We start from the raw sequence: 26,952 nt of genomic DNA on the forward strand, positions 1-26,952 counted from the left end.
TACAGTAAGTGTTGTGCAAAACAAACATTATGAGACTGGCAAATATGTGGGAAACTACAAGTGATGTCTTGTCCAAAAAGGAAATCATCAATAGAAACAGACCCAGAAATGATGTGCATACTGAGCCTATCACACCCCAAAATTACAATCACTGAAATAAAGATTTAAAAGGCTCGACAAATGATAAGTACCTTAGAGGACAAAGTAAACATATAGTGGCAAGTAGGGAACTTCAGCAGAGAGACTGAAATTGTAATGAAGATCAAAATACTAATATTAGAAACCAGAAGTGAAAAATTTTCTGGTAGTCTTTCATGGAAGACTGGTAACAGAATAAAAATATATTCACTGAACATACAGGCACATCATATGAATCTCCACACTAAAACACAGAAACATCCTTGCATTTTGTATGGGTGGCTTCAGAAGCAGGCATGCGATGCCTCACAAGTTTTGGCACCTGGAAGTCCCAGTCTGAGTCAGTATGGCCTGTTTCTCTCTCTTTTAGCTCACAGGTGCCACTTTACATCCCTGTTTGCAGGTGATCATCCTGCTGTTTTCTGCATGCCGACCTCAACATCTCCTGCTCTTATTGGCAGGTTCAGAGTGTGCAATAGAGGAAGGAGACAGACAGGGTTTTGGTCCAAGGATTTATTTAACTCTAGGAGAGATCCTGGTGTGGTAAGCAGAGAGAAGGAAATCTCAGAAGCTCAAGTCAAGTGAAAGAAGACTGTGAGGGTTTTCAGCAAGGGGAAGGTGAAAGGGAGACATGTGCTGCAAAGGGCCGGGTGTTGAGCTCCTGTGACTCAAGTTTATATGACAGAGTCAGTGGGTGTGGGGGGGGTTGAATTTCTTTTCTGAGTCTGGATTTGGTGGTCACTTATTAGGGTTCTTTGTAGTGCCATCAGAAACTCTGTCAGGGCGATGAGTAATGGCTGTTCACGTCCTCACCCTGGGTCACCTGTGTTTCCTTCTCTGTGCATAGGGATTATTTAGCTCTGGGCATACCTGTTGGATGGTGTGGATAGCAGAAGCTGCTTTCTTGAAATATAAACTAAAGACCCCAGTCACATAGAATTAACACCTGTACTATGGACTTCATTTTAAGATCTATCTCCAAATACAGCTATGTTCTGAGATACCAGAGTGTAGGAGTTCAGCAAGACATTTGGTGCAAAACAGTTCAGGTCATAATAGACACATGGGAAAAATATCACATGGTTAATGCATATGGAGTTGTAGGCTTTAATACAGAGATTACAGTGGGGCAAAGATGATTAAGAGAAAGAATTTTTCACAATTGATTCAAGATCACAGGAGGGTGAACCTGGAGACAATGGCCAAGTAACATACATTCAGGCATATCACAGCCCATGTATTAAATGTGAAATGTAAGAGATCATTGTAAAAGCATTTATAAGCTAGAAGTAGGTAGAGGCAAGGAAGAAAAGAAAAATATATATATATATATAAAAGTGACTAGTGATGAGTAACTTATCAAAAACAAGAAGTGAGCCAGGGTGATGATTCATGCCTTTAATCCCAGGACTGTGGCAGAGGTAAGAGGATCACTGTGAGATCCAGCAGGGCTAGACTAGACTATGGAGCAATATTACTAAAAGGCTAAAAGTAAGGACAAGTAGTTAATTTAGAATCTTATATACAGCAAAATTAAAGGTAAAATAAAACATATTCAGATAAGGAGGAAGTTTGTCTCCTGAACCTTACACTATAAAAAGTATTATAAGAAATGTTTCCTGCCACAGAAAAATGATAAGCTAATGAGGCACAAGTCTGTAAATGTGAGTATAGATTCCTAAAGGCATAACTACATGGGTGGGGTAAAAGCATTGTAAATTAAAGCACAAAAGTGCTGCTGTAGGGTGAGTTTCTAACATAAGTAGTAATAAACTGGAAACAAATTATCTAACCTCAAGGAGGCTAAAGTGACTAGAACATAACCATCCTAGATTCTACAAGAAAATCCTCAGTGAAAACCCTGGCACGTGATTAAATGCTTCTCAAGAGAGAATTTTGTGGGCTGAAAAAATAAATTAGTGGTTAAGGTGCTTGCCTGTGAAGCCTAAGGTTTGATTACCCAGTAGCCACATAAGCCAGATGCACAAGGTGGCACATGTGTCTGGAGTTTTCGGCAGTGTCTGAAGGCCCTGGCACATCCATTCTCTCTCTCTCTCTCTCAAATAAATATAAAAAAAAAAATAAGAGAGTTTTTCTTCTTATAAATTATTCATGCAGGAAAAAGTTATTCATTTGATCTTCTTTAGTACTTTTGAAAAAATTTATTTACAAGAGAAAGAGAGGGTATGGATGTATGACAACCTTTTGTAGCAACAAAAGAACTTCAGACACATTGTGTCTCTACCTTTAAATGGGAAATGGGGAATTGAACCCAGGTCTTCAGGCTTGCAAGCAAGTGCCTTTCACTACTGAGCATCTCCCCAGCCTATTGTTAACTTTTCTTAAGTATTTATCTCCTATTTTCAGCCTTTCTTAAACTGTTTGTCAATAGTACATATATGCATAGGTTATATATGAGAATGTGTATGTATATAGACACAGGTAGTCCATGAGAACAAAATCATGATACAAAGTTTCCTGGTCAATAGGAATTTTAGAAAATAGGTATGGGAGCACCATGGACATCAGTGACAGAGTACAATTTGATGGCACAGTTTGTTTCAGGAGTCTCTTGGGTGTTAAATCTCTTTGGATTGATTATCAGTCCTTGAGCCATGGTCTTTGTCTTGACAAGGCTCCATCTTCATTCCTCTTTCATTGGTCCCTGATTATCAAATATACTCTGCTGTGAAGCTTGAACTACCATCCGATTCCCCTGCAGTCAATCTCAAGTAAGACTGAAAGGCTATGTTAAAAGAGCACCAACCTTCAAAGTTGCATGTGGAAAATATTCATTTTCGCACCCTGTGATTGAAGTCAGAGATGTCTTACTGTCAGAATTCTCAAATGTCACTCCTTCTATGAGAGAGTAGAGGCCATAGGAAGCGTGTGAAACTTTCCTTTTAAAAGAACTCCAAGTGAGTCCTTCCTGGCAACAGAAGGTGCCAGGTTGAAAAATGAAAGCATCGGGGCCTTGTGAAAACACAGAGCCTGAGGATCTCAGCTGGGTTGGTTCTCATAATGATGATATCACTGCATAATGTGACATTCATTTCCTGATCCCCTTTCCAAATTGGAGGTTAAAATGATGACCTGACTCAAGGGTCGGAGTTGAAAGACTTGATGGGAAAGCACATGAATTAGAGATGAAAACTGGCAGGGGTGCCAGGCGATTTGGCGGTGGGTCTTGCTTCTTTCATGATTGGTCTCTGTGCCTGGAGGTATTTTTACATCTCTCAGGTTTCATTCCCTTGTTTCAAAATGAAGGGGTTAGAATTGATAAAGTCCAAGACTCTTTTCAAGGCTGCAATTTTAGGAGTGTATGTTCAAAATTCTCTGCAACTATAGTGTCTTTTTTATGAGAGGTTTTGCATAAAACAAAAAATGTGTATGGTCAAAATTAACTGTGAAAAGTCCAGTTTGCATACTAATTTACCATCTATCATTTTCATTTAATTAAAGATGCTAATTTATGAGAGAAAGAGAGAAAATGGGTGCACCAGAGCCTCTAGCCACTGCAAATAAACTCCAGATGCATGCACCACCATGTGCATCTGGCTTATGTGGATTCTGGGGAATCAAACCTGGGTCCTTAGGTTTTGCAAGCAAGCACCTTAAACCATTCAAAAATCTCTCCAGCCCCATTTTTTACATAATTTAAACACAGCTAAATATGTTTTCAATGTTATTAGGAGGCCAAGCTGAGCTAATATAGCTCAGTTAATGACCTTGTCATATAAAAATGCATATGCATTGACAACATCAAAAATCTATACACAATTTACCAAAATATTCTGATTATTTATTTATCATTTATTCTATGACTTTCAAGTGCAGAAATAACTTTTTAGGTGTTTATGTAGTTTGAGTTAATAGCCAATGAACTACTAACAAATTTATAAATGTACTTCTTAACCTTTTTCAAGTCAGCATATAAAAGCATATAAAAATTATTCTTTTATGTGTCATACCTTTTAATGATTGCCTTTAAAGAAGCCTTTGATTATTGTTTGATCCATTTACAAATTCAGAAAATTAAAGAATGTCAAACTTTCAAGTTACATATGCAACTTCAATGTTTCTTTATTTATAATTATTTTAATCATTAGATAAACCATAATGAGGAGTTAAATAATACTTATGTGTTTTTTAAACATAGCTTATAAATATGTTTTTTAAACATATTTTATATGTTTATAGTGTGTGAAAATAATCATTTTAAAATTATTATGTTTTTCAGACCTATGTAGTAAGATTTCAACTGAAAACACACATCTGAGCTAATTTTTCAAGTTTATATTTAAATCTTGGATTTTGAGACTGTCCAGTTACTACATAAGGTCAAACATCTGTATATGCTACAAATAAAAATCCATTCATTTCAAAAAAATGTTTTATTGATTTATTTGCAAGGAGAGAGAGAGAGAGAGAGAGAGAGAGAGGGAGAGAGAATGGGTGTGCAAGGACCTTCAGGTGCTGCAAAGGGACTCCAGATGTGTGTGCCACTCTGTGCATCTGGTTTTACAGGAGTACTGGAGGCTCTAACTCAGTAGGCTCTGCAGGCCGGCATGTCATCTCTCAGGCCCCATTCATTTTCTATCACAAATGCATTATCATAATCTTCCTGTGGAGTATTAGGTTGCAGTTCTTGTGAATGTATATGACCTGGAGTAGAAAATACCCACTAAATTGCTTAATGGAATTTGGAGTATGCTTCTTAGCCAGTTGACACCAAGTAAAATGTATTAAGCAGTGAAGACACTGATGTGCAGAAGGACATCTGGATGTGTGAATCTCCTTCTAAATGTGTAAGTGTTAGGCTCTGTGGCCTATCTTTGAGCCTGTTGCTGGCCTGAGCCCTGACCTATAACCACTGTATGTTTATCATTGTGATTCAAAGCAGGAGATGAGTACAAATACTACTTCTTCTGCTTCAGACATTTCACTGCCTGTGGTTCACTTTGGGTGGCATTTGATGTCCTTTGCTTTATCATTCCCATTCAAATCAGGGAAACCCTTTCCACAATGTCATTTTTATGATAATCTCCTTTAGAGACCAGTCACCACACAACTTTTCCTACATAATAACTTTCTTTTCTCTCTCTTTGGTGGAGCCTTTTTAAAACTAATTCCAGGAAAGTTTTGTCTTTACAAACTTGTTAGATGTATTTAACTACTAAGCCATGTTTCTATAATTTGACAAAGCACACTGTTAGAACTATTTTCAACTGGGGTTGAAGAGATTGTCTAGTGGTTAAGGTGCTTGCCCACAAAACCTAATGACCCATGTTCAATTTCCCATTACCCATGTAAACCCAGATGCACGAAGTGGTAAATGAATCTTGAGTTTGTTTGCAGTGGCTGGAGGCCCTGGCATGCCCATTTCTAACTCTCTCTCACTCTGTATGTTTGCAAATAAAAAAAATTAAGTATGTATACATACATACACACACACATATATATATATATATATATATATATATATATATATATATATATATATATATGAACTACTTCCAGCTGACCAGCCCAATTCATTGGAAATAATTTTATGGTCCAACCTCTTCAAAAAATATACTTTATTTTTTTAATTTTTTATGAGAGAGAGGCAGATAGAATGGGCACACCAGAGCCTCTGGCCACTGCAAACAAATTCCAGATGTATGTATTACCTTGTACATCTGGTTTTATGTGGGTACTTGGAATCAAACCTAGGTCCTTTGGCTATATGAACAAGTACCATAACTGCTAAGCTGTCTCTCCAGCCCTACCCTCTTTTTAGCTAACTGATTATATAGTTAATTCTAGATGGTCTTTTAAATAACTTTAGAATATTTTACTATGCACACTTCCCAGGGTTCTACCTACACACCGTGTCTGATGCTTATAGTTCCTCCAGATGGCTTGCATTCTCTAGGTCCAGCATCACTCTGACAGTCTTGGGTCTGAAGGGAACTGTCATTACTCTTGGACACAAAGACTGCGATTTGGGATGTGAACATGTCAACAAAATAACTTAAAACATTTTGATAAGAAGCTGCTTGGTTGAGCTCATTCTAGGTTCTTATAGCATAGTTTGCTTTTCTTAAGAGAACAAGGTCTATTTTTCCTGAAAAAGGAAGGTCAGAAGACTTTGGAGTTCCATGCTTTTCAGATTAGCTTGCATGATCCAATCAGATCTTCATTTCAATGTTTAAGTTTTATTTTTGTTAAAAATGCTCTGATGTTTACAGATGTGCTAATGCTAAAACCTCATATTATAACTGTACAACTCAAAGGATCAGATCTGTGGTCTAATTTTCAGGTGCACAATTTTTTTTTTTTATCATGCTACTCCTATTTATTTAAACAGAGATAAGGGAGAGTAGAGAGAGAGAGATCTGAGAGAGAGAATGAATGAGTACGGATGCACCAGAGCTTCCTGCCACTGCAAACAAATTCTGGATGCAACTGCCACTTTGTGCATCTGGCTTTACATGGACACTGCAGATTTGAACACAGGCCATCAGCCTCTGCAAGCAAGCACCTTTTACTGCTGAACTATCTCTCTAGCCTATCATGATACTCACTAGAGGCCACTACAGAAACTTTCTGTTCATATTTTGAGCTGATACCATTTTTCTTTCTGTGAGCTCATGAATATAGTCAGAAGCTACTTAGCTTCCCTTCCAAACTTGTAAGCATGAAGTAGTCATATAACACCATCAAGCTTAGCACATCTCCTCAGACATAGATGGACTGATTTCACTTACTGTTTGGTCACTGCATGGAATATACTACTTTGCCCTTTTCACTGGCAATAGGACATTATACTGAATCAGGGTTTTATAAGGAAAGCTAAAAGGATACTAAATGTTTCAAGAGGACAAATGTTTTAATACAAGGAACTAAGGATGTTGAGGAATTACAGAGTAAAAAGAGAAGAAATGAGCTAGAGAATGAAAGGATGTATTGCTATTACTTAAAGTCCAGGAAGCTGTTGCATATCTGACTAGTGCCCAGAAGCCTGACATTGCTGCCAAGGTGCTGGAGCTGTGCTTGTTCTGCCGTTGAAGCTCCTTGGTTTGATGGCACTACATGCCATGACATTGCTGAATGTGCTCCCTATGCTGTTGCCTGGCCATGGGCACTAGTTGGATACATATAGAAGAGAATTTTCTTTTCTAGTTTAGTCCCTGAATCTCCCAACCGGTATGCCTGCTGGCATATCCTAAGCAGGAAACCAATGGGTAAGGGATCCTGCAGAGTTTTCAGGCTTCAAGCTCCAAGGACAGTCAGGATTGTGCAAGAGGTGAGAGTGGAGCAGGAGCCAGCAAACACATCTTGAATGATGCAAAATCTTTACAAGTTATAGGGATATTTCCTGGCTGCCTCAGTTGGTGGAACAGCCTGTACTGTTTTACATGTGTAACTGTTCCTAGATCCAGTTGTCCCAACATTTTTGCTTTCCACATGATATTACCAGTGAGTTTTGTTTTATATGTGAGAGCTAAACCTTTTGGCATTTCGTTTTTGTGGTAACTGAAGCAATGAATTCATTATACATACTCTAGTTGGCTTTGTGGAATTCATTTTCCTATTGTAGCCAATCACTACAAATCTCTGAATGACAGACTCTTTCACCATTTCAATCCCCTGAGTCATTTATTATGGCTGCAAATGAATAAATTGCTCCAGGCCCAATTCTGTTGGTGATATGTGAAAGAGTAGACTAGTGAATGTAAATCCCCTGCATATTGACTATAAAAAAAGGAAAAAAAAAGGAAAAAGAAAAAAGGAAGAAAGAAATGGATCCTGTTTTCCTTTAGCTCTTTGCACTGTTAATCAAAGCTAATTAAAATACAGTGTTTTTAAAAAACCAGCACAAGCAATAGAGAGTAGATCTGAATGAGGAGGACTTAGGTGCCTGTGGCCCTTGACACATAATCTTCTAGTCTGATATTCTCACTTAACTCCGAAATCACCAGTAGCCTACTATGTGCAAAAAAATCCCAGTTTTTAGTAATACTTTAAGATTTATAAAGTATGTTCTCTAACTCTGGAAGTCGATAATTTGTTTGAAGACATAAACTTAATAAAAATACAAAAAAAAAAAAACAACTTAACAACTTTGGGGCTGAAGAGATGGCTTAGCAGTTAAGGTCCTTGCCTGTGAAGCTTAAGCACCTAGGTTCAATTTCCCCATGACCCACATAAGCCAGATGCACAAGGTGGTTCCTGAATCTGGACTTCGTTTGCAGTGGCTAGAGGCCTTAGCGGGCCCATTTTCTTTCTTTCTATCTGCCTACTTCTCTCTTTCTCTCCCTCTCTATAATAAATAAATAAAAATAAACTACTTAATAAACCATTGCTTTCATGACAGGGTTATGAAAAGTTAATGTGTGTCCATCATACACTTGCATTCTTAAACTAAAGCACACATTAGAAGTAAGAACTCTCAGAAGGCCAAAGATGATAGTATCCAGGGGAAAAAACTCAAATGAAGAACAATTTTTTAGCGTATGTTATTGGACACATGGAATTCTTCTCCTGGTATTGCAAAAAAAAGTAATGATTTTTTTTCTTTTCTTTGAGTTTCTTTGTTATGAACTCAACCTTCAATTCAGGCTATTTAATTCCTCACTAAATCATTGACTTGGTTGTTAGGACTTCTGTAACAATGGGTCAGAAAATAAGTGGTTTAATGTGTATTCCCTTACACAAGTTTGGAGGCTGGGAGTCTGAAATTAAGGAGTTGTTAGGGACATGTTCTCTCTTGGTCTTAAGGATCCAGGCTTTCTTTTTTTTTTTAATTTTAATTTATTTTTATTTATATTTATTTATTTGAAAGTGACAGAGAGAAAAAGAAGCAGATAGATAGAGAGAGAAAGAATGGGTGAACCAGGGCCTCCAGCCACTGCAAATGAACTCCAGATGTGTGCCCTTTTATGCATATGGCTAAAATGGGTCCTGGGGAATTGAAACTCGAACCAAGGTCCTTAGGCTACACAGGCAAGAGCTTAACCACTAAGCCATCTCTCCAGCCCCAGGCTTTCTTGTTTTTTATATCTTCTAGTTTTTGCTGACAACCTCTGCCTTAACTTCTCTTAATTTGTGAATACCCTATTCCAATCATTGAACACCTCCTCCCTGGGTCTTCATATAGCTGTCTCTTTTGGCAAGAACATATAAACTGTGGATATTAATTGTTTCCCTTTTAATTAGAATATCAGTCATATTTGATTAGGCTTATCCTCAAGACCAAAGTTTAATTTGATTATCTCTAGAATGGCAATATTCTTAAATAAGGTCATGTTCCTAAGTACTAGAAGATAGTGCTTCAACATGTTACCTAGTACATTATGAGTTCAATCTATAATGTTTACCTGAAAAATAAAAGTGTACAGATATAATTTTCTCATGTTTTTCTTATATTGAATGCTTATTTCATCAATTAGAGAAAATTCTAGATTTCTTTAGGTGCTATTTTATTGGCAATTATTATAAAAGAGGCAAAGATTATAGTTAGTTGTCTTCCTCTTGTGTCTTCAAAGTAAAATAGTCTTTGAAACTCTAAAGTATCAAATGATGGAATTTTTTATGAGGTTGTATCCATCATAAACTTATGATAACAAAAACAGAAGGTAGAGGCTGGAGAAATGTCTCAGCAGTTAAGTGTGGAAGCATGAGGGACTGAGAGGGTCTGAAACCAACCATGTTCAAATCTTCAGAACCTACATTACACAGCTGGGTGTGGCCATGTAAGCCTGTAACTCCATTTCTTCAAATGGTAGCAAAGATCAGGGAATTACCCAAGACCATGAAAAGCAGTAAGACCCGTTATCAGGGAGAGATTTTGGCTTAAAACAAGAGCAGGCAAAAGAGCAATGGAGTGAGATTCATGATGTTTTGATCAAGCCATCACAAGTGAGTACCCTCTCCTGCCATATGCAAGCACATGGTTCACCACAGGGGCATATAGATGTGCGCATACCACACACACACACACACACACAAGCATAAAAATGTAAGATAACTTATAGAGAAAACATTGTTGTTCATGAATCACTATGAGTAGAACATACACAAAAAAAACAAAAGCACATTTAAATATTACTACAACTATTTTATTATTTTAATGTTTAAGCTGGATATTTATCCAAATTCTGAACATGACCTTTTTATGAACCCTCATTGACAAAGTAGCTGTTATTGATGTTAAATACCAGGAAAATCATAACAGCAAAGAGAAACCTCTAGTTTTCATTGAGGCAGCATTTTCTAATTACTTCAACTACTAGCACACAACTCAAACTTATAGGAGTATCTGTGAGAAGGAGCTTTTCCAACTTGTAACTCAGAATTTCTTCTGTAGGAGTAATGACAATGATTAAGACAAGTAAAGGAATAGATTTATACATGTGAATGCAGTCAGTTAATTGAAAAACCAAGTTCATGTCATATAATCCTAACACTATAGTGTCTCAATTTTCATTTAAATTGCTCAGTGGGATTGTTTCTTCCTAGCATTTCTGTGAAAACTTAGTCACACACCATAACTGCTTAGCCTTTTTTTATTAATAGAAGACTTTGTGGTAACTAAAAGTTACAAAACATAAGCTTCATTTAATAATACAAAATGTATCCCATTACTACAAAAAGTGCTATACTTGACTAAAGTTAAATCTTTTCTCCTATATTCCAAGAAGAGACATTTATGGGTGGGAAAAGTTTTAACCAGAGATCAGAGAGAGGGAGATAGAGAGAGAGAATAAATGAGGATTGAAAAAAGATGAATCCAATAAAATTCTTACTCTACAAACACTTTTATGAGGTGGCTTTGTGGTTCTGGAAGAAATGTGAAGTATGTTTTTCACTAATGAGGTGTTATGTGGAAACTTTACAAAAACTGTTTCGACTATCACTTGCCTATTTCCCTTTCTAACTTGAAGATCCCTCACTGTTAGATATAGTCTCTTGATGTTGAAAATCCATTCTGTTTCTTTACAGCTGTCTCTCTGGCCCCCGGGAATACATGATTCCAACAGCTTTTATTATTGATTGGTCAATGCTTGCCCTTCTTGATGGCCCTGGCCACCTACACTGGTCCTGATGCACACAGATTACTTTTGTTCTGTAGGACAAATCACATGCTGTATTTCAACAGTCCAAGGGTAGACTGTGCCATGACATCCTCTCTGTTTGACTTATCATTTGGTTGTAGTCATTTCCACTTCTCAGTCTATAGATTTCTCATATCCGAGCATGGTCCCAGTCCTATATCCCTGAAATGGTCTTAGTGAGACATCTCTACACCAAGCATAAAGGAAGTCATTCACACACATTCTCACTGATGGAAGCAGCCCTCATCAAGTATCAATTGCTTGGCAAAAGCTCAAGTCAAAATAACTTCTGTCACTTTAAGTTCTTGTTAGTCTCATGGATTCATAAAATTGTATTTTGGAAATGTCCATATTTAGCACCTTATGGTAGAACATGCTGTTTATTGTTTTTAGTGTCTGCATTGAAATGTTCTTCTTAATATTCTCCTATACAATAATACTATAATGTACACTGTAGATACTAAACTAGAAGGTTTCAAGACAATAGAGGGTAGAACCAGTGAGGAAGGACAATGCGCAAAGAGGTCAAATGTTTCCTGAATTTATAAGTACCAAATGTCCTTTCCATTTGTGACTTTATGCTTTGTCTCCAACTCACAGTCTCCCCTCTCTACCATAATATACAGGTAACAAGAATGAATGTCTTTCTACAACTGGCTGCTATAAACGTTTGTTTGTTTGCGTGTGGAAATGTGCCACTTAATATCCCTTTAACATGACTTAGCAGAAAGCAATGTACTGGACCTCTTTCTTTCTTATAAATATTTTTATTTATTTAATTGCAAGCAGAGATAGTTAGAAAAGAGACAGAGAGAATAGGCATGACAGATGCATGTTTCACTTTGTGCATCTGACTTTATATGGGTATGAGGAATCAAATTTGGATTGCTAGGCATTGCAGGCAAGTTCCTTAACTGCAAAACCATCTCTCCAGCCCACTGACCACTTTATTTACTCCAGACATTTAGCTCTCTGTCTTTGACTAATTCTATTTTTATTATCACAAGTATTATAATTACCATATATTAACCATAGATGGTACATGAATCAAAACTTTATTATCCCAAAGATAGTTCAAGTCAACAACATTGATACTCAACAATGTGACCATATTTAGCCAGTGGATTGTTATGTCGTTAGTTTATATGATGTCAAGCTGAAGCAGAGTAAGACAGTAATCCACTAGGAGTATCAGTCTTTGATGTCTGTGGAGATATGGGACACAGGGCCAATGCTACATGAAGATGGACGCAAAGATGAGAGTAAATTTCAAAAGTTAGAGAATTCCAAGGAATGCCAGTTAGACCTCAGAAAGTGCCAACTTGTCTACAGCAGCATGATTTCAGACTTTCAGCCTTTAGAACTGATATCAAATATATTTTCGATGTTTTTAACTGACCAATTTGTGCTAAATTCTTATAGCAACCCCAGGAAGTTAATCCAAATGCCAGTAAAATACTATTCACTGTTTCTGAAAATCACTTTTTGCAAGATTTTAAACAACAGTAGCAGCAAGAAAGTACTAATTTTTGTTTAGTTCTCCAGGCAAATATAGATTATTTCTGAACATAATTGATTTTGTTTCAGATTGAAAATTTACCTTAGATTTGTATAGGAAGATAAACATAAGAGATTTGTATGGGAAGATAAACATAAGTGAGGAAGTTAAATCAAAAATTAATGAATAGACTCATGGAAAGCCATGCTTTGGTGATGCTTAATTGTATGTTCTAACAGTGCCCACCCTGATATTTACAGAATAATATCCCATCACGACCAGCCACAACCATCATACAGATATCTGTATCATATCGTGTTGCCCAAGTTTTCCTTTGTGTTATTGAATCAGTCTACCTTTTGTGATTGTATGAGAAATACTTGTGGAAATCTGTTTCAATGGAGGAAAAGTTTATTTTGGCTGACTTTTCAGTGTGTAGTGGGTTGGTCCTGCTGGTGTGGGCAAGCATCTCACGGGTTAGGGACTGTGTGGTTGCAGCATTCCTTTCTCCCACATCTGCAACACTTTATATCCATCAGTTGGGTGACTGTTCTTCAAGTTTTAATTTCCTCCCAGCAGTACCACAGTTAGAGGAATATGTGTTTAACTCATGGACTTTAAAAGTCATGCCAGATGTAAATTATAGCAGGTATCATCCCTTTTTTTACCATCACTTTGTACCCATATCTCCCTTCCTGAATTACATAGAGTCCAGCTTTTAGCTGAAATTGCCATCTCCTTGTCAGAGAATCTATGCTTTCATAGAAGAAAGTCATCAGGTCCCACAATGTCAGAGCAAATATTTTCTACATATTTCTAAAACATATATATTGCTAGCTTTTGAAATTAAATAAAGGGGACAATTAACAAAAATAAAAAGCTGGAACAATAAATAAATTTTTATTTTTTTCTAGGTTCTGCCTTTTATTCCATTGGCTAGTATTGACCAGCAAATACCACTTGCCCCATAATTTTCCCCAGACTTGAAATACCTAGACTGGATATTGTGCATTCTCAGCCTGTCAAGCTTTGGCTGAATTACAGAGTGCTCAATTATACGCTAATCGAATAGCTGCCCAATGCAGGCCACGTAATGACTTCCTGATTATCTGCCTTTAAATGATGAATGAAATGAATATGTAACATTCTGTTCAAATATAGCATACTTAGCATGCCAAATGAAAACTGATTTTGTGTTCCTCTCTCTGAAAAACGTATATTTTATTGTAATTCAGTTCAATGGTTATTTGGTTGCTTGTGTCCCAGTTATCAGGATCAACATTCAATGAGCTATCTAGGAGAACATTAGTCTTCATTTTGCCTCCCAACAGATACTAAAGGTGTTAAATATTGTGTAGATGACTCGAGTTCTTCTCTTTATATCATTTGGAGAACAGTGAGGAAGGTCAAATTTTTATGAACACTTCTGCTGGTAATGTTCCAATTATTGGTTTAAAACATCCTAACAAATAATAATAATAAGCAACAAATAACCAGACTTCAATGTGCCTATTCCAAAGAGAACAATATTAAAATAAAAATCAATTAATTATTGTCTGAAGTACTTTATATAAAACAGAACATTTTTATATTAGAACCAATAAACTATAGAATTTGATACCTGATTTTGTGTTGGGTCCATAAAAAAGTATTCATAAAAATTATGGTATGTTATGTACTCTCTTTTTTACCCAGTGTCATTGTCTACACACTAATTTCCAAAAACTCAAGAAATTATATGAGAAAATTCTTGTATGTAATACTCACATTTAAGAAATAAACTTTCTGAATCATTGTAGAGAGAAAATAAGCTGACAGGTAGGGGATGAAAAAAGAACTGTGGAAGGAAGGAAGGAAGGATTTCTGTCACTCTGGTTACCCTGTGTTGAATATTACAAAATTAGATATACCACATCTTTGTTATCCATTCTTCTTTTTCACTTAGGCTGTGATTTTAGGCATTTTTTTCTACAATATATTTCTGAATCAATTTTTGATAAAAAGGCTGTCCAATACACAAAAATGAGAACATCAATAATATCTATTGAAAAAATTCATTTTTGTTACTTTCCTAAAAGAAAATTCTTAAACAAAATAGGGCAAAATTTAAAGTTTTAAAAATGTATTTGTGTATTTATTTGCAAGCAGAGCAAGAGACAGAGAGAAAAAGAGAGAGGAGAAGTGAAGAGAAAGAGAGAGAAAAAGAGAGAGGGAGAAAAAGAGAGAGAGAATGGGCATGCCAGGATTTCTAGCCACTGCAAACAAACTCCATATACATGTGCTACATTATGCATCTGGCTTTATTGTGGGTACTGAGGAATTGAACATGTGTTGTTAGGCTTTGTAGGCAAGTGATTTAACTGAGTCATCTTTCCATATGGTATTTATTTCAAGAAGGTAGTTAATTTCATGCTCACCTTAAAATTAGTTCTTGTTTTTTTTTTTGTTTTTTTTTTGACATAGAGTCTCATTCTAGTGCAGGCAGACCTCGAATTCACTATGTAGTCTTAGGGTGGCCTTGAACTCACAGTGATCCTCCTACCTCTGCCACTTTGCTGGGATTAAATGTGTGCACTACCATGCCCAGCTCTATAATTAGTTCTTTTCCCTCATGTATCTCTTTTCTTTACACTCATCTTCCCTTTTCCTTCTGTATACCTTCCTCTATCCTTTCTTTTTCTCCTTCTCATAGTCTTATCTCTAAATTTTCTTCTGTTTCTTTCTTCTACTTATATGCTATAAAAACAAATGGGCCACCCATGGATGCACCTATACACACAATGCATTCACATATACACAAATCCAAACTTAAGTGCAGAGAGTCATTGAACTTGCATTCATATCTGAATATGAAATTTCATTTGTAAAAGGTTTAAAAATGATCCCCTCCTTATATTTTTCAAGCACAAACTCAAACCTTTCAAATAATTCATGGGTTGTTTAAAGATGTTCTTGTTATTAGAAAATAATACAATATTTCACTTATTTTATTTGATATGTGCATATGTGCATTCATTTTGCAAAGTATCTTTTAATAATTATGTTAATATTGAAATCTAAATTAAAATTAAAATCTCTTACTAACAAGCAGTGAAAGTGTTGAATTATAGTTGTATTATACTGTTATGTTATTAAAATGTACATTTTAATACCAATGAACTACATTCAACTAGATTTTTATCTTGAAAATTATTTTGTCTCGTTGGTTGCAAAGTGTATGTATAAATGTTTCTGAAATTATAATGTATTTTATAATTGATGGGTGGCATGTGAAGTCGAATATGTTTTCTTCCAAAAAAGTGTGTGCACAACTTATACTTATTAAAATACTAATGCTATTATATACAGTGACTTCCTGGTTCAAGAAAAGGAAAAGCTCTGTTTCAGTGAATCCTTCAGAAGAACCAGAGAAAAGGACAATCAACTCCTTCTCTGCCTTTGTCATGTGTACTTCCCTCACATTTACACATCTGCATATGCAGGTGTATACCTCCCCACACACACCTAAAAAAGAAAATTTTCTAATGTCAACATATCTACATGCTGGAAAAAGAATGGGAAAATCTTACATTTTCTCTGACATTTTGACATTAGTTGTATGTTATCTGAATAGCTTGCTAATGAAATCTATAGATATATAATTTGTAATCAACAAAGATCCCCTGACAGTCTGCTTCCTGATGGGAGTCAGCAGAATAAATGGTGATGGGTTTCCTCCAACCTGTTTTTGCAAGGAGAGGGCAATTTGAAGTTGCTCAGCAATAATGTTTCTTACCTCAAATTAGGTCCTGTGTGTCTTTCTTTATTTCTCAGTAATCAGTATTCTCCTCTGTGAGAATACACACCTTTGACTTGAAGCTTTTTTTTTTTTTTTTTTTTTACTTTTTGAGGGGTTAGACACATTGTCACCCACTGTTTATCAGGACTAAATGGAGAGGGAAATGAAAGAAAACATTTCTGAGCTGTTTCCAACACTACACTTACAGCTGAAACCGGGCCGTCATACCTGCAGACCAACCTGTATTGTGCCAGCAGTAGTTGTTCAGGGACTTTGTTCCTACTCAGCATTTCAAAACCCAGCAAGCACAGCTGGTTCACTTGGCCTATCTGAAGGTCCATCCTCATTCCTGCTCTGACCCTACGATCTAGTTTTCCCAAGGGCAGGTGCCTGGGCTGGCCGTTCGAAAGCTTCAATTATCGTCAATAGCATTTCATTTCTATTGTTATGAAAATCCACAAACTGCAATGTCTCTAGTCTTTTCACACTTCATTCCTAGCACCTCAGTGATGTTCTGCAGAAGTCTCAGTGGATTCATTGAGACTTCCAAAGCCCCATCTGAATTATGCCCTTTTATGAGATTGGTGGAAATGCTACTTGCCCCCTTTATTGTGATTCTACTTCCTCCACTGCTGAAGGGGGGGGGGCTTACAATGAAGCAAGAAATTAAACTGAAAACAATTATGAAGTTGAAAAAACTTTAAGAAACTTTTAGCAAGTAGAATATATCCTATAAGGGGAACCCTACCTTGTACTTGACACTTTCTTTGCTAAGTGCTTTATCATTATTAATGCGAAGTGTTGTCATTATGCTCTGTAGGTATGCATGAGTGTCATTCTGCTCACACAGTATTTTAAACCATATATAGAAGTTTTCTTATGCTGATATGTATAATTTAATGTCATCATCATCAGAATTTTCTTTTTAGTAAATACTGAGATTAGTGTCTGTTGAAGGTGTCTTGCACCCCAAGACCTACCTAAAGATAGCTGTGATAACAACACCTTTGTTTTCATGGTTCTATTACTCATGCTCAATAAATGAGGAATGGTAGAGTCATAGGCATAGGAATTAACGTGTTTAAAAAGCCTCCTTCAGCTCAGAGTTCCATTAAGAGATGAATGGATAAAGTATGGCATAAAAACACAATGAGTTTATATTCAACTGTGACGAAAAATACAACAATGGTATTTTCAGGAAAATGGATAGCACTGGGAAACATTAGGTTACGGGAATTAAACCAAATTCAGAAACACAGATGCCATAATGTATTTTCTCATACATAGAATCTAGATTTAAAATTGTGTGTGTGTGTGTGTGTGTGTGTGTGTGTGTGTGTGTGTGTCTTGAAATTGGTAGGATATCATAAGAGAAGACAGGGATATCATTTTTTTAAAAAAAATTATTTATTTAAGAGAGACAGACAGAGAAAGAAGCAGAGAGAAGAGAGAGATTGGGGACACCAGGACCTCCAGCTATTGCAAATGAACTCCAGACCCATGTGCCCCCTTGTGCATCTGGCTAATGTGGGTCCTGGGGAATTGAGCCTTGAACTAGGGTTCTTAGCCTTCACAGGCAAGCACTTAACTGCTAATTCATCTCTCCAGCCCAAGACAGGGATATCTTAAGGGAACTGATAAAGAGAGAGAAAGAGAGAGCAATGTAATACGTATGATGTGAATGTGGGGATCAGGACAATTTAGGGGAACAAGGGAACCAGTCAGAAGACCAGGAGTTAGTATGGGTCAGGACAGTGGGAGAGGGAGAAATTAGAATAAAATATAATGACTCATATGTATGAAACTATTATAATACAAGTCACTAATTTTCAGGTTAGCTTGAGATATAACTAAAGAAAATGAAGAGAAAGAAAGCTCTTAAGACAACAGGGCTCATGTATGACTCAAACACTAAAATACTAGTTTGAATAACCATTTCTCTTTGCCTTACATATGGGTATTTTGAGTGTTTGGTGTCTGTGTCACTAAGTGGCAAACTCTGATTACATCTCTTGATGTATGCATACAATGCTTCTGTTTATTTTTCTTCCATATTCTATGTATTTCTTTCCCAGACTTTGCTTCTCACAGTTTCCCTTTAAGGGTGGGGATGAGGTTAAGAATCTACCATTCTCTCCTTTTACCTCATTTCTTACATCCTCTGTACATCTTAGGACTTTGCCATTATTTTCCCTTAAATATGTCAAAATACATGTTCATATTTAAGCTGAAACCATGAGAAGCATATCTTCTCATAATTCCAGCAAGTATGTGAATGATCTTTTAAAAATATTTTATTAACAGTGTTTCTCCAAAAAATAAAAAAAAAAACAAAAAACACTGAAGTCAAATGCTTGTGAACCCTGGGCCAGAAGAGAAATAATTAAATAAAATCTCTCAACCAGATCTGTAGGAGGCCTGTCCTTACCATCTTGTGTGAGCAGGGCCACAGGGCTCAGGAAATGTTGCATAAAATTTTCTATCATGGGAGGTCCCTCTGTTTTACACTGGCTTGGGCAGCAGCAGGATTCCCCTCATCTTTCATTTATTTTTCCCTAGTCTTGGAGCTTTGTTCTATTATTCTTAGATTCAGAGGGAGGATACTGTTATTCTGCCTCTTTTTTTTCCCCTCAATAAATGGACTCCACTGGTGGTACTATTGGATTTACTATGGCATGACGACAAGTTAAAAATCAGACAACGTTCAAGTAGTGGCCAGGTGTTCAAAGTATAGTAAACAGCTCCCTAAAGATTAGAAAATGAATATTTAACTAGATGACTACATTTGATTTCCTTCATTCATTTTTTATTATTTCAGTGAAAACCTTCTTGACGGAAATCACATTGACAGGGTTTTAATATCTTCTGGTAAAGCAAAGCTGTCATTCTAGCGGGGTTAGCATTTCTTTACAGTGACATTTGGTAAACTCTGGTGACCAGCAATTTTATTCCTACTTACGTCTTAGGCAATTGCATGCAGATTATACATCAGGAGGACACAATTTGTCCTAAGAGGTTGTTAATTATAATGGTACTAGTTATCTTCATTAGGTTCTGTTTACAATGAGCTTGATGATTATTTTTTTAAGAAGGAGAAAAATGGCCTCATCTGTAGATGCCTTAAGTGCATAATTATTGTTATTTCCCTTTCAGAGAGGAAGGGGACCATGATGCTCATCAAAATGGAATTCTATTCAGAGATCTTGGTCCCTTCTTGAAAAGTCAGACACCAAAAAGCAAAGCCCTGCGGGGCTGAAAGTTGTTTAAACTTAATAGTGAGTACAGTTGCTTTGCAAACAGAGGCTGGAACATCTGCCTTTACATTTCCACTGTAACTTTAGACTCTGGTTCCAGACACAGAGATGCAGGGAATAGAAACAATTAAGAGCTTTGACATCAGATCTTGCTAAGCAGGTATTTTTCAATTATCACAATTGACAGTTTTCATCTGATTACCTGTTGGAACTCAGAGAACAGTCCCAGAGCTGTTGAAGAACCTGAGAAAATCGTTGGGCTCCCTCCAGCCTGGGTAGAAGTCTAAACAATGCTTTGTCATCTCTGTCCTCTTCTCCTGGCGAGGCATGGAGAGGACACATGTGTGTCATGTGTCCCTGTTATTGTTTCTGACCTATGTTGCTAAGGTTTAAGGACATTCACAAATGTGCTACTGTTGGGAGTTTTAAAGTCTCTGAGATTCTCATGGAAGGCCTAACTCAATAAAAACAAGTACACAAGACAGTTAATAGAGTATATGATGCCCTGATTTGCAGGCTTCATGATGCTTTCACTGAATTTAATTAGGCCCGTGGAGCTAGAGAGATGGCTTAGTAGTTAAGGGGCTTGCCTGCAAAGCCAAAGGACCAAAGTTCAATTCCCCAGTACCCACATAACACCAAATGTACCTGGTGGTGCATGTGTCTGGAATTGGTTTGCAGTCGCTAGAGGTCAGAGTGCACTCATTTTTTTCTTTTTCTATCTTCCTGTTTTTCTCTCTCTCTTGTTCTCAAATAAATAAATAAACAAACTGCCTAAAAATGTAGGCCCATACTTAAGACAATGACTTCTGGTGATCTCTCTCTCAATGGTGAAATGAAATGACAACTTCCCCCATACAGAAACAATAGATGGCTTGTGTGACTTGTGGGCAGGGCAGGGGAGCAAAATTACTCAGCGAAGAAGCAGTTCTTTGGAGGGAGGGGAGGGCAATGGTTTTGTTTTGTTTCTAAACATTTCATCTTCCTTTAGGTAGTATCACGTGTTAATGCCTCTGGTGAGAGGCATTTCATTTCTGAATGCACTGAAACCCTCAAGGAAGCAGCAGCTGAGACTGAAGAAAACTGGCTGTTTGGGGTTAATCTAGGATTTGCAAACTGGGTTTAGATCAAAAAAGAAACTCAAGGTTTTCCAGTGTATGGGGATCTAGGATTATTCGTAGAAAGCTTTACCATCACCCTCTCCGGCCTGATGCTTGTGAAAGGCACAAGCCTGACACTTCCAAGATAAACACACTAAACCCTCCCTGTCTTTGGCATGCTATGGGTGCTGTGGGCAGATCTGTTCTGTGTGGATATTTCCTGTCAGTTACACTCAGTGCTACCTCTGAGTCACGAGCTGATAGCCTTACCCAAATGCTTTTCGTGTCTTCCAGATCCAGCAGAGACATCCAGACAGCCTCGCCTGGCGTTTTGGAGAGCAGATCTCAGGTGAAGCGCTTCTGCAGGTAATTCCCAGGAATGGGGGTGCACGTGTGTCATCAACCTGAAGAATGGCTCCTGTGTTTCCCTAATCCAAGCAGCTGTGATTCTTCCTCCTAAGTAACTTTGCAGATCAACAGTAGCTTCCTGTGGGTTTTTATTTTTATTTTTTCTAGCTCTTAACATTCTAACCTTTCCTGCTGTTCACATCCATGAAAAAAGAAAACATAGGCTTTCAATAGAAATACAAAAAATATATATAAATAAAAATTTTAAAAAGGAAAGAAAGAAAATCCTAACTGCCGTTCCTTCTTCCTTCTAGTCCATACTAGTTTTCTGGATTCCTCAGCATGTTCTTAAAAATATATTTTATATATTTATTTGAGATAAAGAGATAGCTAGAGGGAGAGAGGGAGAGAGAGAGAGCCTCATTATATTCTTAATTCATCACCACTGACAATTTCCCTTGTTTGAAAATTTTGACTTTTGATTCAAAAGATACTTGCTGGTAGAGACATGCCTGTCACAGAGTTCATTCAGGCAAGTTGTTGGCATGACTAAGTGAACTAATCATAACAGACAAACCTTAAACATTAAGTTAAGATCAACCGTGCAGGCGGTGGGAGTGATGAGGGGACTGAGTCGTTGGTAGCAGCAGTGTGAAGGTGGAGTTTTCCGGAGGAAACGACAACTACCTGATGATCACCTCGCACCCCTTCCTGACAGGGGCCAAGACATTCCATACACCAAACTTGGTTGATGAGGAATTTGAAATCCCACCCATCTCCTTAGATTCTGATCCCTCACTGGCTGTCTCCAATGTGGTTGGCCACTTTGATGACCTGGCAGATCCTACTTCTTCACAGGATGGCAGTTTTTCAGCCCAGTAAGGGGGACAGACATTGGACATGCCTGTGGGCATGAGTCATGGCTTGATGGAGCAGGGCATGGGTCTCCTGAGTGGGGGCTTGACCATGGACTTGGACCATTCTATAGGAACTCAGTATGGTGCCAAGCCACCTGTTACAATTGATGTTCCAATGACAGACATGACATCTGGCTTGAGGGGGCATAGCCAGTTGACTACCATTGATCAGTCAGAACTGAGTTCTCAACTTGGTTTGTGATTAGGAGGTTGTACCATCTTGCCACCTGCCCAAGTCACCTGAGGATCGCCTTTCAACTACCCCTTCACCTACTAGTTCACTTCATGATGATGGTGTTGAGGACTTCCGGAGGCAACTTCCAAGCCAGAAAACAGTGGTGTTGGAAGCAGGGGAAAAGCAGAAGTCCCCAAAGAAGACAAAAAAAGAAAGATCCTAATGAACCTCAAAAAACAGTTTCTGCGTATGCTTTATTCTTCCGTGATGCACAGGATGCCATCAAGGGACAGAATCCTAATGCTACCTTTGGAGAGGTTTCAAAGATTGTGGCTTCAGTGTGGGACAGTCTTGGAGAAGAGCAAGAGCAGGTGTATAAGCAGAACACTGAAGCTGCCAAGAAAGAGTATCTCAAGGCTCTAGCTGCTTATAAAGACAACCATCAATGCCAGACTATTGTTGAAACAGTCAAATTGGATCCAGTACTGCCATCACAGACTCCTCCTCTACCACCTGTAGCTACTGTTGACCCAGTGTCTCCAGCACCGGCTTCAACAGAGTCCCCTGCTTTGTCCCCTTGCATTATTGTTAACTCTACTCTTTCATCCTATGTGGCAAACCAAGCATCTTCTGGTGCTGGGGATCAACCTAACATTACCAAGTTGATTATTACCAAACAGATGCTGCCCTCTTCTATCACCATGTCTCAAGGAGGGGTAGCTACTGTTATCCCAGCCACAGTGGTGACCTCCCGTGGGCTTCAACTAGGCCAAACGAGTACAGCTACCTCCACCCACCCTGAAGATGCAGACAACCTTGGTCCCTCCAGCTGGAGAAGACAGTCCTGAGTGGCCTATGCATAACAGCCCGGAGGCCCACACTGTAGACTGTCCTGAGACAGTCTTTGAAATGATCACAGATATAGTTCCTGAGGTTGAGTCTCCTTCTCAGATGGATGCTGAATTGGTGAGTGGGTCCCCTGTGACACTCTCACCCCAGCCTCGCTGTGTGAGGTCTGGTTGTGAGAACCCTCCGGTTGTGAGCGAAGACTGGGACAATGAATACTCAGCAATGAATGTGTGAAGCACTGCAGGGATGAGTGCTTGGCCTATGTGGCCTCTAGGAATCCAAACACCATGGTATTTGTGAAATAGACTTCCTTCTTCTCCAAGACTCTGAAGATTTATCTGCTGAAAACACGTCCAAAAGCCTGTTTGTCAAACACAAGCTGGGCTTCTGATAGTGCCTGAACACAACCTGTGGTATTCATGCACCCCCTGCCCCGCTTCCTTCGGTGGAGGACAAGGGGATACGTGAAGCAGGGGCAGAGTGTACTGTACTTGGGATTGCTTTTTACTTTCAACTTCAAGCAAAATTACCAGGATAGTAGCGAATGAAAGGGTGAAGAGAACGGACAAGTAAACCATAGGAATGATAGGGGTGGTGAAGGTGGTGGTGGGGTGGGGTTTGAAGAAACTTGATGTAATTGTTATAGGATTTGCCTAAAATGTTATTAAAATGAGAAAAAAAAAAAAGAGATCAACCAATAGTGTTGAATATACGAGTTCACCATCTGTGAATTCAGCAAGTTTCACTTTTACATGTTCACATTTGTAATAGTGTGTTCTGTTTCCATGATCTTTATTCAAATACCCTCATAACTAGGCACTTCTGTTCAATAAGCACCTGGGGACGTTCCCTTTTCTTGGCTGTATACATCCCACTCCTGAGGAAGAAAGTTCATACTGGAAGGAGATGAGATGCTTGTAAACAGGCTGCCTGTACCCAAGTTGGTGGCTCTCACCCTAAGAGTTTTTGCTATCACACATGCTCCATCCTAACTGTCAGCCAGTTGGAGTAACAGCTTTTGGAAGGGTTCCAAGTATAGTTAATTATGTGCTTCTTTGATGCTCTGCTGTCTTTGCCATCTTCCCAGTTGCCTTTTCTCTATTTAGTAAGCAGTTTTGTTTTTCTTTCTTTTTTTTTGTATATTTGACCTTATTTACAATTTTCTCCCATAAAATAGAAACATGACATACACAAAAGCAGATTACCCATTGTGTTTAATTTGTTAAACAGTTTTAAGGAGGCAACAAAGAAATACACATAACACTTTGAAAATTAAAAAAAAATCCTGCAGCCAAAAGTAATTTATAATTTTTATTATCATTCATTTATTTAGTCTTTAGTTAAAACACGAAATATATAACTTTTAGAAAAAGAAAAATCTAACTTGTAGACTTGTTATGTGAAGTATTTGTCTATTTTTGAGAAGTTAGGGGGAAACTTAAATTATATTTTTCTTTGCAATACAATATACAATGTTTATGAATGTGAGGTTTCTACGATGTATAGCTTTTGTGTGTGTTTTCTTGTTCCTTTCTCTTTATTTGCTTTTGCATGTCTAGACCTATGAGAATAAACTGTATGATAACACCTATACATCAACTTTAAAAATGACAAGTCGATGAGAGTTTTGGTGGCGGGGGTGGATATACAGAAAAAAAAGAACAAGCAGAGAAAAGAAATTAAATAGTTCCCAAAGAACATTTTACTTCCTGAAATATAATCCCAAAGGACATTTCTCTAATGTGAAAGACTTACGATAAGAACTCTTGATATTAGTTACGTGTTAGCAGTGGTCAGAGGGCCTCAGAAATTGATGACTTGCAGGTATTGACTGCCTTGTTTGAAGACAATTCATGAGTGAATTCTGAAGTAGAGCCCTCTGTTGCATAGATTCCTTGCAGCTTTAGTATTATTGATCTATTGAAGACAAAGACGAAAACATCCTGATCGGTATGCTAAGTTTGTTTCTTGGGGAAAGTGGTCTCATGCTTCCTAACTTTTCATGGCTGTTGTGAGCTACATGTAGGAAGACAGAGGTTTGAATTATTAAAGAAACTAAGTTTTCTAGACTTGAAGCCAAATATTTGCAATATTTAAAAAATTTTACAACATCTTGTTTGGAAATACACATTTTTCTCTTCCTATTAGAGTTGGAAAATGAGAGAGAGAGAGAGTAAGAAATGCTCCCAGGAGTGAGAAAAAGTTGGTCATTATGCTGAAATTTGATTGAGTGTATTTTCGTAGAAATTGGGTTTTAGACAACTCTTAAGAATGGGAGTTTTAAACTTGGATAGCTGGCCTGTTGTTTGGTATTATCTCAATACCAAAACAATCTGTTAATAAATAATGTTGTTGTTCATATTTTGAACTATGTTGTCTAGATGAACTGGGGTAATAATGCTTTTTCAGCTAATACGTTAAGCCTTTTTGTTCTGGGAATGACACAGACCTGAGCTCAATTCTGACGTTACTATGTTCACATGTAATTGTGGCAAGCTAATACTTTCAGATTTTGATTTTCTTGCCTATAAAATGGGAATGATAGAACCCATCTGGTAATTTTCTTATAAAGATCAATGCAGAAGATATGAAAAGCATATAGAATTCTCAGGTAAATGTCCAAATATGTAAGTATAATATTGTTCAAATAATTTTGGAAACAATACAGAGAAAGAAAAGAAATACAACTGATTCAAATTCTATAGGGTCTTGTGTAGCTGGCAAGGCGTGTCTTGAGTAGAGCCTTTTTTATGTGACATATTCCTATTTTTCTTCAGGTTGGTAAGCTGGCTTGGTGGCACATAAATTCCAATAGCTACAGTTGTGACAAAGTGTTTTTGTTTATTTTTTTTTCTACTTTAACTCAAGGGCTCATTAATTATTGTTAATGAGGAGAACAAGTCAGAAGTCAGAATCCACATAGAGGGCACCCTTGGGAGAGAAATGGAGGGATAAAGGTAAAAAAAAAAAAAAGTAAAAAGAAAAAAACAGTAACAAAAAACCAAAAAACAGGGTTCATCCAACATCACAACAGTAAATAATAATGATGTGAATCAGGTGGCCAAAGGAAAGGGTCTGCCAACTTGGAGAATAAGGTGTAATCTGCTTCAGCTGGCAGGATTTAAAATAGTGAGTTTATTGATAATCAGCATATTATTAGAAGAGTATGTTTTCAGGCATAAAACTTAAGACACCAACATTTTTTTGAAATTTATTTGATTATTTATTTATTTATTAGAGACAGAGAGATAGGTGTGGGGGTAGGGGAGAGCGAGAATGGGCACATCAGGGCCTCTAGCCACTGCAAACAAACTCAAGACCCATATGCCACCATGTGTATCTGCCTTATATGGTACCTGGATAATTAAACTTGGGTCCTTAAGCTTCACAGGCAAGTGCCTTAACTATTAAGCCACCTCACCAGCCAGAGACATCCACATTTTTGAGGCCAGTTATGGAAAACTGCTGCCTTCACAAAAGCATGGCTGGGACTCAGGAGAGGACTCAGTCAGGGAAGTACGTGCAGTGCAATCATCAGGACTGGAGCTTGGATCTCTTGATCAAAGCCTGGCACAGCAGGGAGCTACTGTAATCTCCGTGCTGGGGAGGCAGAATAGATTTCCTGGGCTTGTTGGCTAACTATCCTGCTGAATTGGTGAGTTCCAGGTTTAGTAAGGGATCCTGAATCAAAAAATTAGGAGAGTGATTGAGGATGATACCAGACTTGGATCTCTAGGTTTAATACACACAGTATCCGCACCTACACACACACACGTGTCCACACACATATAAG

The 26,952-nt window shown here is 37.6% G+C and overlaps 1 pseudogene; it reads left to right on the forward strand.

Annotated features, from left to right (window-relative positions):
* Window positions 1-23,158, forward strand: part of LOC101610721 — a 28,803-nt pseudogene extending 5,645 nt beyond the window's left edge.
* Window positions 23,159-26,952: the final 3,794 nt, after the last annotated feature.

Source organism: Jaculus jaculus, chromosome 6 (assembly GCF_020740685.1).
Source record: "Jaculus jaculus isolate mJacJac1 chromosome 6, mJacJac1.mat.Y.cur, whole genome shotgun sequence".
Lineage (NCBI taxonomy): Eukaryota > Metazoa > Chordata > Mammalia > Rodentia > Dipodidae > Jaculus > Jaculus jaculus.